General features: G+C 44.3%; 1 long non-coding RNA gene across 1 annotated transcript; it reads right to left on the reverse strand.

Moving 5' to 3' along the window:
- Positions 1-2,651: 2,651 nt before the first annotated feature.
- On the reverse strand, positions 2,652-3,936 carry LOC138978508 (uncharacterized). The gene is made up of 2 exons (XR_011459709.1): positions 2,895-3,936; positions 2,652-2,854 (listed from the first exon to the last, which is right to left on the reverse strand). It is a non-coding gene; the product is annotated as an uncharacterized lncRNA (long non-coding RNA).
- Positions 3,937-15,910: the final 11,974 nt, after the last annotated feature.

Below are 15,910 nucleotides of genomic sequence, written 5' to 3' on the forward strand. Positions count from 1 at the left end.
TTACTCCAATTCTTATGAATGCATTGACTTCAGTCCCACATGCTAGATGTCGAAAAAACCACTCAAATTACCTGCCCTTAGTAGGGTGGTAACCAAGCAAAAAGCGACGCCATAGCCGTTGCTATGGCCTGACCTTGCTCAGTTACCCATAACACCCTGCGCACCACGTGAGCGCCAGCATCCATAATAACCATTTCTCGACTTTCGACAACACACGGTGGACGTGTCGGAATTTTGTCACTCACTTTTGGCCTTCGCTTGCCTGCTCGTCCGTGAGACTAGCCGGTTTCCTGTGGGTCTACCTGTCCGTCTACCTTTTGGTGAGATCTTTCCTGTTTATGTTTGGTATAAATGTTTATAGCTTTGTGTTGAACACGCACGCAGAAGTTTTTCGTTCTGGGTGACTGTTTTTCGCCGGTCTTAAAATGGCCGACAACAAAGCTAAACTTGGCGCGAGACTGGAAGGTGACAAGGCTCTTAGCCCGTTTAAGAAAACTATACCTAAGAGTAGCCAAAGAACTTTGATTTGCCTATTATGCGGGTCGTAGATCCGTCAAACAGCACTTCTTTTAATGTTCCTTTCCCTCCGAGGGCGGGTTCAGTTCGTTCACAGCTCGCTTCCCCTGTTGGGGTTAATTAGCCTTTAGGCTCCTTATAGACTTTTTGTTGGATCGTCGTCGGTGCGACTGATAGGGGGGGTGGCCGTGTGGCTATTCTTTCCCCTTTCTCTGCGTAAGAGGAATCAGTCAATGTCCTCCTTTTGGGGGGGAATTAACGATGGTTTGTGTCTTTATTCTCAGCTGTTTCAGGCGCGATCGGCGGTTCCCGCCCTCCCGTTCGTCAGCTTCGCACTGTGGTCTAGTGCAAATGGCCAGTTCGGTTCAGTCCTTTCTGCCACTGGTAGACTGGGTTGTTCGCGAGCACTCTCTCCTTAGGGAGAGGGGGTCTGCTTCCTCTCTGTCTCTTCCCGCTCAGCTTGCTTTTAGCACTGCTGCGGTGGGAAGTCAGCTCTCTCCCCCCCCTGGGGGGAGAGGGAGAGGGGGGGCATGGTAAGTCGCAGCCTGGCCTTGGTCCATCCCTGTCCCATTGGGGGCAGGGGGCTGCTGCTTCCTCTCTGTCTCTTCCCGCTCAGCTTGCTTTTAGCACTGCTGCGGTGGGAAGTCAGCTCTCTCCCCTAGTGGGAGAGGGAGAGAGGGGGCACGGTAAGTCACGGCCTGGGCTTGTCCCACTCTGCCCTTTGCGGGCAGGGGGCTGTGTTAGCTTCCCACCCTTTCCCGCCCCCCGGGCGCGTTCGGGTGGCGGCTTTCCAGGCTACGTTACATACCCCTTCTCTGCTCCATTTGGGGCAGGGTGGGGGGGGGGGGGTATCAGTGGCTCACTCTTTCCCGCCCACCGGGCAGGATCGGGTGGAGGCTGGAGCAGCGTTCCACCCTTTCCCTCCCTCTGGGTTGGACGGGGTGGGCGCTGTTGGACTGTCTTCACAGTCTGTGCCTCTATTGTCCTGGCCCGACAATCGTTCTCCTCCCCTTTCGGGGTGGGTGGGCTATAGGACTACGGCAGGTGGACGGAGGGGGGTCGGCCGTGTTTCGGTTCGTCTCTCTCCGTCGCTCTTACTGCTGTGACAAGCCACCCCCCTCCCCATCTGGGGCGTGGCTTGGCTCAGGCCTTTCTACACAGCGGGGGTACTTTGTACGGCTTTCCAGGCTACGTTACATACCCCTTCTCTGCTCCATTTGGGACAGGTGGCTGTGTTTTAGCTGCCTGCGCTTGTCGCGGGTAGCGGTCGTGAAAATGGGCGCTGTTGGACTGTCTTCACAGTCTGTGCCTCTATTGTCCTGGCCTGACAATCGCTCTCCTCCCCTATCGGGGTGGGTGGGCGGTGGGCTATAGGACTACGGCAGGTGGACGGGGGGGGGGGGGGGGGTCGGCCGTTTTTCGGTTCGTCTCTCTCCGTCGCTCTTACTGCTGTGATGAGCCACCCCCCTCCCCATCTGGGGCGTGGCTTGGCTCAGGCCTTTCTACACAGCGGGGGTGCTATGTACGGCTTTCCAGGCTACGTTACATACTCCTTCTCTGCTCCGTTTGGGGCAGGTGGCTGTGTTAGCTGCCCGCGCTTGTCGCGGGTAGCGGTCGCGAAACAATGAGCTTGACTCTCTTTTGTTCTCGGCAGGGTGTCTCGCACAGTGGTCAGGGAACAATGAGCTTTGCTCCGTTTTGTTCTCTGCACGGGCTGTGCCGGCTGTCCACCTGTGACAGGCGGAGACAGAACATTCTCTTTCTCTCCAGTCTCCCATTCTTTGTATTCACAATGGTCTGCGGGGACTCGGCTATTGTATCGCCTGGCCGGTGGTCATTGTCCTTAGCCAGCATTGGTCACCCCCCCCCTCCTAGGGGTGGGTGAGTGATAGGGCTACTTGACTTCGGCAGGTGGACGAGTGAGGATCGGCCGTTTACGGCCGTTTCTCTGCTTCAGTCTTTACCCCCTCTAGGGGTTACGGCTTTGCTGGACCACCCCCCTCCCCACTTGGGGTGAGTTGTGGTTCAAACCAGGTAGTCTGGTTCTTAGCACTGGGATGCTTCTCTCGCACAGCGGGTGGGGTAAGATGCGCCGGGCCCGGCTTTGTCTTGTTTCTCCACTCATAACTCATAACTCATAACTCATAACATTTTATTGATCCAACAAAGGAAATTAAATTAGTCATCAGCACATATAGGTCATTAATTAATAACTATAAAAGAATAAAAGAAGAAAATTCATAAAACCCATGATATAAAAATACCCTTTTTTCTTGCACACCTGACACACCGACACACCAATACACATGCATACATGCCTACATACATACCTACATACCTACACACCTACATACATACATACATACATACATACATACATACATACATACATACATACATACATACATACATACATTCCATGTTAGAGTGTAGTTAAGAACATCACAGTAATTATATCATTGTTTGGATTAACAGATAAGTTTTTATGTAAATGATGATAACAACAATCCATAATTAACGCTATTGCACTACCAAAGAAGAGACCAACCAAACACATAAAAACCAATAACAGTAATCATCATCAGTTATCACAGGTATCACAGTAGATTAGCCATCAGGTAGTTAGACTCAATTGGGCAAATATAGTGTCAACACCATCACAACAAAGCTAGAGCTCATTTTCACAGCACTAGTTATGATCAAAGGTCAAACAGTCATCAAATCATATTAAATCTATCACTAAGAGGTACATTTAAACGGCATCACTGATAGTTTGTGGCCAGGACGATGGCTCGGTTGCTGTTAAAATATCTCACAGCTGCAGGAAGAAAAGAACGCCGAAAACGCTCCGTTCGACACCTAGGCATGAGAAACCGAGCGTTCCGTGTGATGCGGAGATCCATCAGTGCGTCGTGGAGGGGATGCCCTGGGTCGAACAGAATAGCTCTGGACTTACTGGCAAGCCTTCTTTCGACAAGGACTTCAAGGGTGTCAAGGCTCTGGCCTACAGTAGAACTCGCTTTCTTTATCAGCCTGTTCAGCCTGCCAGTGTCCCTTGCAGTGGCATTCCCTCCCCAACACACTGATGCAAACACCATCACACTGCACACCATACTCTGATAAAACATGTACAGCATCTTGTTACACACATGGAATGATCTCAGCTTGCGCAGGAAAAACAATCTTGACTGCGTCTTCTTAAAAACAGCATCAACATGATTAAACCAGCTTAGCTTGTTATCTAGAACTACACCTAAATACTTGTACTCGCTGACTATCTCAATCGCATCACCTTTGATGACTACAGGATGGACAGTGTTTTTCTTTTTGCGAAAATCAAAAATCATTTCCTTCGTCTTGCTTGCGTTTAATACTAAAAAGTTGGAATCACACCAAGACACAAAATCATCAATACGTTCTCTATACAAGCTCTCATCACCACTCTCTCTCCTTCTCGGCAGAGATCTGTGCCAGTTACCAACCCCTCTTCCCCCCACCTCTTGTTCAGGTGGGCGGTTTTGGGTTGGCAGTCAGAGACTGATCACGCTTTTCATCCATACTCTTGGCGGTGTTATCGGCAGGAGTATTTAGTGCGCGACCTCCCCTGTCTCCCCTCCTTTTGTGTTTTACACAACTGGTGGTTAGGTTTCGGACTCCTTGTTTGAGGAGGGGGAGTGTATAGGGTTGCCTACTGGTTGTAGGCTTCCCATACATAGAGCGGCTGCTGTTGCAGTTTACTTTGTCCCGGATAGGTTGGGGGTGTCTCTCTTCCTTCCTCTTCCGGGATGGCTTTGGGTTTTCACAGGCTTTCTCGCAATTGTTTCATTTGCTGAGTCTCCGGTGATTGCCTACCACATGCCACACTTTTTGGCTTGATCCGCACCTTAGGATAGTGGTCTTCAGCCTACACCTTTCCCGCTGCTTCATACGCAGGGGACTGCTGGCTTCGGGGTTTCAGGCTGCTTCGTCCTCACTTTTAGTGCGGAAGAAGATAGCAGAGAATTTTCAGGCTCAGGGTCTGATCCGGACTTTTTTATTGCCAGGGGCTAGTTTCCTGGCTTGCTTACAGACCACAGGGAACATGGGGTTTTCGTGATGTTACTCCTCCCTCTCCTCTCTGGAGGAGCTAGGATGGCATGGTTGAGTTTTCTGCTTTGGCTGAGACTCTCTTCTGTGCTTTCTTATAGGCAATCTTATCCTCCCTGAACGCTCTTTTGGGTTAGGGAGGATGCCTTGGATAAGGCTTTAGCCAGGCTGCTCTCTTCTGTTGCTCATGGCGCTCTTGTGGGCATGATCAAAGGACCTTGTTTTACGAGGTTTAGAGGCTCCCTCTTGTTTAGCGCGTGGGACTTTGTTCTACTTACTCTGGGCCTCAGCCCTATAGGGCAGTGAGGCGCATGCGTTTTTGGGGTTTGCCAGAGGATGTAGCCTTAGGGCTTTTGGTTCCGTTTGTTCACGGTTTTTGGCCAGGTTTTGGGGTTTCAGAAACCTGGTCAATATCCTCTGGTGTTTGATTCCCTCCTCTTGGGAGGATTCTCGCTCCGGGAGATGCGAATTTTCTAACTGTCTGGTTAGACTTTTTTAATCCCTTTTTTGACTTGACTGTCTTTTGGAACCACGAGCTTTAGCTCAGGTTCTTATTTCTTTACAATGGAGCGAAAGAGACATCTTTTATTTGTCTCTCTCTAGGGGCTCTGCTACATTCATAGGACAGTCCTATGAGTGGTGCGTTTTTGAACGGGGGGGGGGGGGGGGGGGGCGTTCAGTCCTCCCTCTATTCCTTTTCAGGCGTTCGGGAGTCCAGAGTCTGGTGTTCTTCTCTGGCTGGTGGTGTTCCTCTCGCCTATGCGAGGTTTGCCAACAGCTCGGGTACAGATTTTGTGCTTCCTTTATTGCCGTGTTGCGTTCTGGTCGCCTAGGCGAAGCTTTGCAAACGGCTTACTGGGGATCAGATGATGTGTTCATTGGTTTCTATCTTCGGGATATCTCCTGCACGCGGCTAGACGGCTCCAGTTCATTGCTGGTTTTAGTTGCTGCAGGGCAGGTTCTTACAAGGACATAAGTAGGTTCCCTCCACCTTTAGGAGGAATCTGCATTCATAAGAATTGGAGTAAGAATATGTGATTAAATCGAAAATTTTTAATTAAATTTTGATTTAATATAATATACTTACCCAATTCTTATAGTTAATACCCTCCCATCCATCCCCGCTGTCTTATATCCTTGGGGTGTTTTAATAGTCTCGAATGATTATTACGGATGCTGGCGCTCACGTGGTGCGCAGGGTGTTATGGGTAACTGAGCAAGGTCAGGCCATAGCAACGGCTATGGCGTCGCTTTTTGCTTGGTTACCACCCTACTAAGGGCAGGTAATTTGAGTGGTTTTTTCGACATCTAGCATGTGGGACTGAAGTCAATGCATTCATAAGAATTGGGTAAGTATATTATATTAAATCAAAATTTAATTAAAAATTTTCGAATGTTATTCATTTTTTTTCTTCTTCTTCTGCGTTTGTGGGCTGAAACTCCCATGTACACTCGTGTTTTTTGCACGAGTGGAATTTTACGTGTATGACCGTTTTTTACCCCGCCATTTAGGCAGCCATACGCCGTTTTCGGAGGAAGCATGCTGGGTATTTTTGTGTTTCTATGACCCACCGAACTCTGACATGGATTACAGTATCTTTTTCGTGCGCACTTGGTCTTGTGCTTGCGTGTACACACGGGAGTGTTCGGACACCGAGGAGAGTCTGCACACAAAGTTGACTCTGAGAAATAAATCTCTCGCCGAACGTGGGGACGAACTCACGCTGACAGAGCGGCCAACTGGATACAAATCCAGCACGCTACCGACTGAGCTACATCCCCGCCCTGTTATTCATTGATAAATATAGATTTGTACAGAGATGTGTGATAATTACAATCATCTGAGATGAGTTTAGCATCATGTAGAAAGAGATTATTACTAACTTCATTGTTTTGTTTTTTGTGTGCCCTTGTTAAGAAGTCTGTATATGTACTAAAGTCCTGGTTATACAGGAAAAATGCAGTACTAAAAAGTTGACCTTAACTCTTTTTTTCCCAAAGGAGCAAATTGGTGTTCTGCTGATGTAACAATATGAATACTTTTCATTCCACTTTTTGATACCATATGTTGTGTTCTATTGAGCAGTATTGAATAATAGGTACAAATGAATCTTTAATATAGAGCCGTGTATACTGTAAACCAAAAAATTGGTACTTTGTGTGTTTCAATGTTCTAACTGTGGCAATAAATTTGGTCAACTAATTCTGCAAAAGAAGTAGAATAAATATGATCACAGCCCTTTTATAAGGATTTGTATGCAAATTTGGCATGAAAACTTTCAGTCAAAGGCATGGCCATGTTGATGAAAATTAACTGAAACAAAAAAACCGAAATTATTCAGTTTAACTTTCTTCCTGCAGTTAATCACTTCATTGTGACAGAGCTTAGACAAATAGATATAGACAACAGTGTTCAAAAGTCCAATGTGCATTAATATATTGAAGTGTCTGGTTAATTATACTGTTACATATTGAAGAGACATGATGTCTCCTGACTCCACCTCTGGTCAAACTGACCTGTGCCGTCCAATCATTGTAAGAGAAAACAATCATTACACTCACTGCCAGTTGTCACTCTTCAACCAATTTGTGTGCTCAATTTATAAACATTTTGTGTTCTACTTCATGGAAAAATGTCTTTTGAAGGACATTACATTAAGACAAATATCACATTTTTCTGAAAGTGTATTCAGTTTGAGCTAGACACTTGCTTCTCTGGTCTGACATGATTTTCACAGATACTGTGTTGCTAACACAAAAGGACAAAACATATAATTTTTGTTGTTGTACAGTGTGACCAACCTTTTAAGACCCCCCCCAATTCAAGACTTCCTCCCTTTTTACATTTAGTCAAGTTTTGACTAAATGTTTTAACATAGAGGAGGAATCGAGACGAGGGTCGTGGTGTATGTGTGTGTGTGTGTGTCTGTGTGTGTGTCTGTCTGTCTGTGCGTGTGTGTGTGTAGAGCGATTCAGACTAAACTACTGCACCGATCTTTATGAAATTTTACATGAGACGTTTTTCCCATGCCTGATCAGTGTATTAGTTGTAGAAAGTGTGAAGAGTCCACCCACTGTGGTATCTTGTTGCAAAGTTCATTGGCATTGAGTGTGTGTTAGTGTCACAACAGCACTGTGTTATGTTGTAGTTTGCTTGTTTTATACACTGTTGATGAAGAGTATGATTCATAGTGACATTTTGTTGTTTTAATGAATGTACATATCACAATGAACTTTGGTGATCATAATTAGTTTAATAATGAGAAGACATGGAATACAAGTGCTTGATGCAAGTCCATTTCTGAAAGTGTATTTGAGAGATGTTGTTCTCTTGTTATGTTGATTTTATTTCTTTTTGCTTTCTCATATTTTTCAAGGATTTTTGTCATGGTGTGTGTAGTTTTAGATGTGTTTTGAAAGTTAAAAACATTCCTTTTTAATGTTTTTTTGAATGCATTAGTTTGCAAATAGAATGTGATGCGTGCTTTATGCGTCCGTGGGATGTGTTCAGAGCTGGGATTCCTGAAACCTATCCAATTGTGTTTTAAGTCTGCATACATGTACGCTTCCTGATATGGCCTCCATTTCAAGCTTACTACTGAGCGAGTTCGTGATTCCTCGGCTTGTACAAGTCCATATGCACTAATCTTACGGTGAAACAAGGTTGCCACAGAGTGATGGTTCAAATGCCCGTTTGTGATTGTACATTTGTGGTACATTGATCGTTTCGTGTTTTCAATTACACGCTGTACATTCATATTTCATATACCTAGTGTGAAAACTCTGTACATGTATTAATCAAGAATGATACTAGTTTGATGGTGTTACTCTCCTGTATAATTGGTCAGCTTCAAACCCAATCCTCCTCTTTCCTTGTTGCACACAATATTGGCTAAGGAAGGAAACATAGGATCTGATGTTTCTTTGCAAAACACTATTAATTTTGGGAGGCTAACTCTTAATATTATCTAATATACAGAAATATATAAAAGTTACATACAGAAAAATATGGAATAGACGTTTTCTGGAAATAACTGTCAGGTTTTTTGGCGGTCTAGCTAGTGCAAACCTTTGAAATTTGAAAAAATGTGGAAACAGCTGAAAAACATATTAGAAACATACTTAAACTTGTCTTTCTGTACTGTGCTGTTCTGACAAAAAGCCAGTCAGAAGTTAATCAGAACTCACTTGTAAATCAGCCATATTTTCGAAACTACAAGCTGCTTCACTGTACAAGTCACAACCCCCATTTTTATATTTAGTCAAGTTTTGACTAAATATTTTAACATCGAGGGGGAATCGAAACGAGGGTCGTGGTGTATGTGCGTGTGTGTGTGCGTGTGTGCGTGTCTGTGTGTGTGTGTAGAGCGATTCAGACTAAACTACTGGACCGATCTTTATGAAATTTGACATGAGAGTTCCTGGGTATGAAATCCCCATACGTTTTTTTCATTTTTTTGATAAATGTCTTTGATGACGTCATATCCGGCTTTTCGTGAAAGTTGAGGCGGCACTGTCACGCCCTCATTTTTCAACCAAATTGGTTGAAATTTTGGTCAAGTAATCTTCGACGAAGCCCGGACTTCGGTATTGCATTTCAGCTTGGTGGCTTAAAAATTAATTAATGACTGGTCATTAAAAATCTGAAAATTGTAAAAAAAAATAAAAATTTATAAAACGATCCAAATTTACGTTTATCTTATTCTCCATCATTTGCTGATTCCAAAAACATATAAATATGTTATATTCGGATTAAAAACAAGCTCTGAAAATTAAATATATAAAAATTATTATCAAAATTAAATTGTCCAAATCAATTTAAAAACACTTTCATCTTATTCCTTGTCGGTTCCTGATTCCAAAAACATATAGATATGATATGTTTGGATTAAAAACACGCTCAGAAAGTTAAAACAAAGAGAGGTACAGAAAAGCGTGCTATCCTTCTTAGCGCAACTACTACCCCGCTCTTCTTGTCAATTTCACTGCCTTTGCCATGAGCGGTGGACTGACGATGCTACGAGTATACGGTCTTGCTGAAAAATGGCATTGCGTTCAGTTTCATTCTGTGAGTTCGACAGCTACTTGACTAAATATTGTATTTTCGCCTTACGCGACTTGTTTACATTTAAATTGGAAAAATCCACACAATAGACGCTTCCAGTGTATTAGGCTAAGCCAAGGGAAGTACAGAGTGAAAATAGGTTTGTTCCCGGAAATGTGCAGCAAGATCAAAGCCACCGGCATTGTCCCTGTTCTTATTAAACCCAGTGTACTCTACCAGCTGCACACCCTTGTAATTAATTAGACACTGACCTAGTGACCCTGGGTCAATGACTGATATTTTCAACTGAGACAGACCCCTTGCATTTCTGAGAAAAATGGCCCCAGGAGACCCTGACAAGATCAGAGCAGTAGAAACATGCATACGGGAACAGAGGGAGTGTTATGTTTCAATTTGCATCGCGATGTGGTTACATGTGTACTCTTTTTTCGTCATAGGCAAGGAGCTACCATCAATATGGCACAGGGGTCACAGTTAAGGTGCTGAGGTTTTACTTTCTTTTACTTTATTTGGTGTTTAACGTCGTTTTCAACCACGAAGGTTATATCGCGACGGGGAAAGGGGGAAGATGGGATAGAGCCACTTGTCAATTGTTTCTTGTTCACAAAAGCACTAATCAAAAATTTGCTCCAGGGGCTTGCAACGTAGTACAATTATGTTACCTTACTGGGAGAATGCAAGTTTCCAGTACAAAGGACTTAACATTTCTTACATACTGCTTGACTAAAATCTTTGCAAACATTGACTATATTCTATACAAGAAACACTTAACAAGGGTAAAAGGAGAAACAGAATCCGTTAGTCGCCTCTTACGACATGCTGGGGAGCATCGGGTAAATTCTTCCCCCTAACCCGCGGGGGGTGGTGCTGAGGTCAGAGCAGCAGAAACATGCATATTGGTACAGAGGGAGTGTTATGTTTCAATTTGTATCGCAATGTGGTTACATGTGTACTTTTCTTTCAACATACGAAAAAGGCACTACCATCAATACGGCACAGGGGTCAAAGTTAAGGGAAAAAAGTTGTGCCTTATAGTCCTCGATATAAGGTACGTTGGGTTGCCATGGTCAGGGTTTGAGGATCACAGCTGTACTGATAAACACTTTCTGGTGTGCTGCCTTTCTCAATCTGCGTACAGGTTTGGGTTTGGAGCTGAAGTCTAAACAGTTAACATGTTTGCACTTTCACCTGGTTTTCCTATTTCACAGTTTTTCATGCATAATTCTTTCAGTCCATTTTATATTTTAAAAGCACCACATTTGTGTTCAAATCGTGAACGCCGTCCAAGTTAGTTCAATGCCTGGTATGATAATGCCAGTGAACATTCCATGAAACATCTGTTGTTTTGTGTTTCAAAGAAATCCAACAGCATTTTGCCCGCATATTGATATTGTTTTATCTCCCACAATTCCGAGAGGAATGGGTCACGTGAGATAGAACGCGGGAATACGTCACTGAACGAATGGTTTCCGTCCTGTGAAGACGTGTTGGTGCACTGTCTCTCTTGCTTTGCTTTCATTTTCCTCTAACCTTTCTCTGTACAAGTTTTAGTTGTAGGTTAGTTGAAGTGTATTGACTATTTTGATTGTTTATCATTGTGTCAACTTGCAAGGTAAGGAAACAGTTTGGAGTTTTCGGTGTTTGTTGGTTTTTTGAACCGGGAACTTGTTGTTTCGCGTATGAGTTTTATTCGGCGAAGCTAACACATGGAAATGTTAGGCGTCAGTCGGCGCGTTCATTGTTTTTGCAGGTGTGACCTACTATATTTGGGTCAGTTGGGATCGTTACTTGTTTTTGCACGTGTGACCTAAGGTCAGTCGGAATTGTGACTTGTTTTGGTAGGATGACATATTATTTTGGCTACGGAAATGAAGTACACGTTTGCTGACACAGTCAGTCACGATTTGCTGACATAGTCAGTCACGATTTGCTGAAGCAGCCTCTTTGTTTTTTCAGCAGCTGTCTCGATTACAGCAATTACTATCGCCTGAGGCGAACTATGGGCCACAGAAGGTCCGCTGTGCTAAGGCTGGGCACTAGTCCATTGAAGATTTGAAAATCTTTGCAGTGGATTTTAAATTGTTTTCATACTGTAACGGGTGCGCTTGCTCGTCCGCAGGAATCAATATAACTTTTTCGTGTGGTTTTTGTTCGGAATATGGCGGACTCGGGAGGTGGTGAATGTGCTGCTGGCGGGAAGAAAACCGGCAAGAAACCGGCGAAAGCACAACCTTCTGAAGTGATACCGTCAGAAAAGACGGGAGTTGATAAGTCTCTTTCAATAGAGAAGAGTTCGTCTGGCCCACGTGATTGTGAAGTTACTCTGAAAATGGACACAATTTTGGAGACAATGACTGCCTTGTCTGGCAGACTATCTGATTTGGAGAAAGTTGGTAAGCTTAATGCGACGCCTGTTGCTTCAACATCGCGTGGAAACGAGTCGCATGGAACCGAAAGCAGTTCGGCGCTAGAGTCGCAAGCGGATGGAGAAGACGGTGCTTCGGTTAGATTTGCTCATGAGCAGTTCGAAAATGAGTTTGATTCGGCTGAAGACACGGATGTTGCTTCGGACAATGATTTTGACGCAGGCATAGTAGTGGATACAGTTGGCGAGGGGATTCATCCATCTCTGGCAGATCGTTTTGAGGAAGGACTTCTTCTTCCATCAGATCGGGCACGTGTGCGAGACACTCTTCAGAACTATCCGCAGCCCAAAAATGTCACGTCGCTTCGAACGCCGACTCTCAATTGTGAATTAGATGGCAAACTGTTAGACAAGTTCGCAAAGAAAAGAGACTCGAACCTGTCCTTTGTTCAGGAACAAGTAGGTTGTACGCTGAAAATTATCGCTCAGCTTATGTCCGACCTCAAAGAAAAACCAGCAAGTCGGAAGTTGAGTGAGCGTGACAGCTTTAGCAAACTGGCCGATGCGGCTCGACTTCTTATGGCTTCACACAAGGACCTGTCACAAGTGCGGCGCGAAGCACTCAGGCCGACACTTAGCCAAGACTGCAGGGCCTTATGCAATGCGCAGCTAAATTTCAAACTGACGTCTAACGAGTTTTTGTTTGGGGAGGATCTAGCGAAAAGGGTCGACGATGCAGTGAAGAACAGGAAATTATCATCCACACTGTCACAGCCCCTTTCAAAAAACGCCACCAGAGGTCGTCAGTTCTACCAAGGGCGACCTCGACAACAGTTTCAGCAGAGACAACAGTACCAGCAGAGAAGAGGTGTCTCCAACCGACAGACAGGACACAAATTCTCTCCCAAGTTCCACTCCCAACAGAGCGGGATTCCCTCCAAGAAAACAAAACGGGATTAGAATCTGATATTTGTGCGCCCGCGGTTTCTATTTTTAGGGAACAGGTCAGTTCAAAATTTGTGAATACTCCTGAGAACTTTCATAGTGGAAAAGTTGCTGATCATTTGAATAGTTGGAGACAGTTAACCTCTGATAGATGGATCCTTCAGCAAGTCGCAGGAATTGAAATTGAATTTATGATCACTGGTGAACACATTCCAGACAGGAAAGAAATTAGATTTTCTTCTTCCGAGGATGAGCTAGTGGCTAATGAGGTAGTGAAGTTAGTGGAGAAACAGATTGTTCAAAAGGTGGATCAACGGCCAGATCAACTTTTATCCAGTATTTTCTTGCGTCAGAAAAAAGATGGTAGTCAAAGGGTGATTTTAAACCTAAAAAATTTGAATCAGACAATTGAAAAGATTCACTTCAAGATGGATACATTAAAAAACGCAGTGTCATTAATGAAAAAAGATTGCTTTTTTGCCTCGGTTGATCTAAAAGATGCATATTTCTCCATACGCATCGCTCACAAGTTCAGAAAATATTTCAGATTTCAGTTTCATGGCAAAACTTTTGAGTTCCTGGCTCTTCCACAGGGATATCGTGATTCTCCCCGCATTTTCACGAAACTACTAAAGCCTGTATTGGCCCACTTACGTTTATCTGGCCATACCCTTCTGATATACATTGATGATACCCTTTTGCAAGGAGACACTTTTGAAGAATGCCAGGCAGCAGTGTTAGATACATGTGCTTTGTTGGATCGTTTGGGCTTTACTGTGCATCCTGTGAAGTCAGTATTTACACCTACTCAATGCATTGAGTTTTTAGGGTTTCAGCTTGATTCTCAGAACATGTTAGTTTCTCTGACCCCCCCGGACAGTTGATAAAATTCGTACTAAGTGCGCTGATTTGGCTGGAAGAAAGAAATGTACAATTAGGCAGTTGGCTGAAGTTATCGGATATTTAGTGGCTGCCCAACCGGGTGTTTGGGTTGCACCTCTCTTTTTTAAACGATTAGAGATCGCAAAAAATGAAGCCCTTGCTGTTAGGAAAGGTGACTTTGATGCAGAACTTGTGGTTTCAGAACAAGTTCGTTCGGACCTTCTCTGGTGGATTGATAATGTAAAGCAATATCCTTCCCCTGTTAGCAGAGGCATACCTACTGTAATAGTAAAATCAGATGCTTCGAAAATAGGGTGGGGGGCGGAGTGTCAGGGTAGCACCACAGGTGGAATGTGGACCAAGGAAGAAGCTTTTGAACATATTAACTGTTTGGAACTTAAAGCAGCTTATTTTGCCTTGAAATCCCTTTGCAGGGGATTATGTCACTCTTACATTCAGTTACTTACAGACAATAGCACCACTGTTGCTTGTATTAATAACATGGGCAGCACAAAAGTTTTGTGCAACGACATTGCCAGAGACATTTGGTTTTGGTGCTTATCACATAGTAATTGTGTAACAGCAACACACTTACCAGGTTGCCTACATATAGAGGCAGATGCAGAATCCCGTGTAGATAGACACAACATTGAATGGCATTTGGACACACAAGTGTCTGCTGAAGTCATCAATCGGTTTGGTCTCTGTGATGTAGACTTATTTGCTTCTCGTGTTAACGCACAGTTAAGAAAGTATGTTTCATGGAAACCTGACCCAGATGCATTTGCCATTGATGCATTTTCCTCAGACTGGTCATTGTTCAAGGCGTTCTGTTTTCCGCCTTTCAGTCTCATTCCAAGAGTGCTCCAAAGGATAGAAGTCTTAGCGGCGGAGTGTGTGCTGGTGGTGCCATTATGGACAACGCAAGTGTGGTTCACGAAACTGTTGCGTCTACTAGTAGAACTGCCGGTCATGTTGCCCCGAAAGAAAACTTACTCAGTCATCCACTGACAGGGGAGCACCATCCACTACTGAAGAAGATGAAACTAATAGCATGTTCCTTGTCCGGACAGCCCTCCAGAAACAGGGAATTCAGGATGAAGCAACAGACATTATCATGTCAGCCTGGAGAGAGGGTACGAAGCGTAACTACGAGTCATATTTCAAACGCTGGCTTCAGCATTGCCTTGAACGGGATAGAGATCCCTTTTGTGCCTCTCCACATGAGTTGATAAGGTTTTTAACGAAACTGTTCCAAGAAGGCAAAGGATACAGCAGTTTGAACATGGCACGAAGCGCTGTTTCCGCATTGTCCCTTCAGGATAATTGTTCAGTGGGTTGTCATCCACTGGTGAAGAAGTTTTTGAAAGGAGCTTTCAACAGACGGCCAGCTTTGCCCCGTACTTGTGTGACCTGGGACGCTAATCTAGTGCTAAATTTTTTAAAAGAATGGTCACCGGCAAAATTTTTATCGCTAGCGCAATTGACGCTTAAAACTGTGCTGTTGTGCTTGTTGGTCTCTAGTCAAAGGGGACAGGCGATTTGGTTGATGGACTTGCGTAACATGAGTTGGACAAAGGAAGATGTACGATGTAGGTTTGGGGATTTGCTCAAAACTTCTGGCCCAAACAAACATCAGAATGAAGTGGTATTTTGTGCTTTTCCGTCTGATTTGGCAATTTGTGTTGTACATTATTTGAAACAATATGTCAAAAGAACTCGTGCATTTAGAGGAACGGAAACGAGACTCTTTATCAGTTGGACAGCCCCTCACAAAGCGGTGTCGAGAGATACTATCCGTCGATGGACAAAGATTGGATTACAAAAAGCGGGTATTGACATGACAATATTTACGCCGCATTCAACTCGTTCCGCTGCATCTAGTAAAGCTGCAAGTAAAATTCCTCTGGCAACCATTCTGAAGACTGTTGGTTGGCGTCGGGCTAACACCTTCACAACTTTTTACAAGAAACCAGTGGACAGTGGGAGGAGTTTTGGACAGGCTGTTCTGTCATGAAGAATTGGGGTAGGTTTATATGTATTTCAATTCA

Source organism: Littorina saxatilis, linkage group LG10 (assembly GCF_037325665.1).
Source record: "Littorina saxatilis isolate snail1 linkage group LG10, US_GU_Lsax_2.0, whole genome shotgun sequence".
NCBI classification, from domain to species: domain Eukaryota; kingdom Metazoa; phylum Mollusca; class Gastropoda; order Littorinimorpha; family Littorinidae; genus Littorina; species Littorina saxatilis.